Source organism: Dama dama, unplaced genomic scaffold, assembly GCF_033118175.1.
Source record: "Dama dama isolate Ldn47 unplaced genomic scaffold, ASM3311817v1 ptg000093l, whole genome shotgun sequence".
In the NCBI taxonomy this organism is placed as follows: Eukaryota; Metazoa; Chordata; class Mammalia; order Artiodactyla; family Cervidae; genus Dama; species Dama dama.
Genome location: NW_026870908.1, coordinates 4037471 through 4040612, shown reverse-complemented (window position 1 = coordinate 4040612; position 3142 = coordinate 4037471).

The following is a 3142-nucleotide window of genomic DNA, read 5'->3' as shown; positions in this document are numbered from 1 at the left end:
GGGTCTTCATTTTTTCAACACCGCTTCATGCTCCTCCTATTTTTCAGACCGTTTCATGCTCATCTCATTTTTGAAACCTTTTGAAGCTTTTCATATATTTCACAACTTTTCAGGCTCTTCATGTTTTTGAACACCGCTTCATGCTCCTCCTATTTTTCAGACCGTTTCATGCTCCTCATATTTCACACCTTTTGAAGCTCTTCATATTTTTCACACCTTTTCAGGCTCTTCATGTTTTTGATCACTGTTACATTCTCCTCCTATTATTCACACCGTTTCATGCTCCTCATATTTTTGACACTTTTTGAAGCTCTTTATATATTTCACACCGTTTCAGTCTCTTCATGTTTTTGATCACCGTTACATTCTCCTCCTATTATTCAGACCGTTTCATGCTCCTCATATTTTTGACACTTTTTGAAGCTCTTTATATATTTCACACATTTGCAGGCTCTTCATGTTTTTGAACACAGCTTCATGCTCCTCCTATTTTTCAGACAATTTCATGCTCCTCATATTTTTGAGAACTTTGGAAGCTCTTCATATTTTTCACACATTTTCAGGCTCTTCATGTTTTTCAACACTGTTGCATGATCCTCCTATTCTTCAGACCGTTTCATGCTCCTCATATACTTGACACATTTTTAAGCTCTTCATATATTTCACACATTTTCAGGCTATTCATGTTTTTCAACACCGCTCATGCTCCTTGTATTTTTAAGACCGTTTCATGCTCCTCATATTTTAGACACCTTTTTAAGCTCTTCACATTTTTCACACCTTTTTAAGCTCTTCATATTTCTCACACCTTTTCAGGCTCTTCATGTTTTTCAACAACGCTTCATGCACCTCCTATTCGTCAGACCGTTTCATGCTCATCTCATTTTTGACACCTTTTGAATCTTTTCATATTTTTCACACCTTCTCAGGGTCTTCATGTTTTTGAACACCGCTTCATGCTAATCCTATTTTTCAAACCATATCATGCTCCTCATATTTTTCACACCTTTTAAGCTCTTCATATTTTTCACACTTTTTCAGGCTCTTCATGTTTTTCAACACCGCTTCATGCTCCTCCTATTTTTCAGACCGTTTCATGCTCATCAAATTTTTGACACCTTTTGAAGCTCTTCATATTTTTCACACCTTTTGAAGCTCTTCATATTTTTCACACCATTTCAGGCTCTTCATGTTTTTCAACACCGTTTCATGCTGCTTCTATTTTTCAGACCGTTTCATGCTCCTCATATTTTTCACACCTTTTGAAGCTCTTCATATTTCTCACACCTTTTCAGGCTCTTCATGTTTTTCTACACCACTTCATGCTTCTCCTATTTTTCAGCCCGTTTCATGCTCCTCATTTATTTCACACCTTTTGAAGCTCTTCATATTTTTCACACCTTTTCAGGCTCTTCATGTTTTTCAACACCGTTTCATGCTGCTTCTATTTTTCAGACCGGTTCATGCTCCTCATATTTTTCACACCTTTTGAAGCTCTTCATATTTTTCACACCTTTTCAGGCTCTTCATGTTTTTCTACACCACTTCATGCTTCTCCTATTTTTCAGCCCGTTTCATGCTCCTCATGTATTTCATACCTTTTGAAGCTCTTCATATTTTTCACACCTTTTCAGGCTCTTCATGTTTTTGAACACCGCTTCATGCTCCTCCTCTTTTTCAGACCGTTTCATGCTCCTCATATTTTTGACATCTTTTGAAGCTTTTCATATTTTTCACACCTTTTCAGGCTCTTCAAGTTTTTCAACACCACTTCATGCTCCTCCTTTTTTGCAGACCGTTTCATGCTCCTCATATTTTTGATACCTTTTGATTATCTTCATATTTTTCACACCTTTTCAGGCCCTTCATTTTTTCAACACCACTTCATGCTCCTCCTATTTTTCAGACCGTTTCATGCTCATCTCATTTTTGAAACCTTTTGAAGCTTTTCATATTTTTCACAACTTTTCAGGCTCTTCAAGTTTTTGAACACCGCTTCATGCTCCTCCTATTTTTCAGACCGTTTTATGCTCATCTCATTTTTGACACCTTTTGAAGCTTTTCATATTTTTCACAACTTTTCAGGCTCTTCATGTTTTTGAACACCGCTTCATGCTCCTCCTATTTTTCAGACCGTTTCATGCTCCTCATATTTTACACCTTTTGAAGCTCTTCATATTTTCCACACCTTTTCAGGCTCTTCATGTTTTTGATCACCGTTACATTCTCCTCCTATTTTTCAGACCGTTTCATGCTCCTCATATTTTTGACAACTTTGGAAGCTCTTCATATTTTTCACACATTTTCAGGCTCTTCATGTTTTTCAACAATGTTGCATGATCCTTTTTTTTTCAGACCGTTTCATGCTACTCATATACTTGACACATTTTTAAGCTCTTCATATATTTCACCCATTTTCAGGCTATTCATGTTTTTCAACACCGCTTCATGCTCCTTGTATTTTTAAGACCGTTTCATGCTCCTCATATTTTTGACACCTTTTTAAGCTCTTCATATTTTTCACATCTTTTTAAGCTCTTCATATTTCTCACACCTTTTCAGGCTCTTCATGTTTTTCAACAACGCTTCATGCACCTCCTATTTGTCAGACCGTTTCATGCTCATCTCATTTTTGACACCTTTTGAATCTTTTCATATTTTTCACACCTTCTCAGGCTCTTCATGTTTTTGAACACCGCTTCATGCTAATCCTATTTTCAAACCATATCATGCTCCTCATATTTTTCACACCTTTTAAGCTCTTCATATATTTCACACTTTTTCAGACTCTTCATGTTTTTCAACACCGCTTCATGCTCCTCCTATTTTTCGGACCGTTTCATGCTCATCAAATTTTTGACACCTTTTGAAGCTCTTCATATTTTTCACACCTTTTGAAGCTCTTCATATTTTTCACACCATTTCAGGCTCTTCATGTTTTGCAACACCACTTCAAGCTCCTCCAGGTTTGCAGACCGCTTCATGCTCCTCATATTTTTCAGACCATTTCATATTCCTCATATTTTTCACACCTTTTTGAAGCTCTTCATATTTTTCACACCTTTTCAGGCTCTTCATGTTTTTGAACACCGCTTCATGCTCCTCCTATTTTTCAGACCGTTTCATGCTCCTCATATTTTTC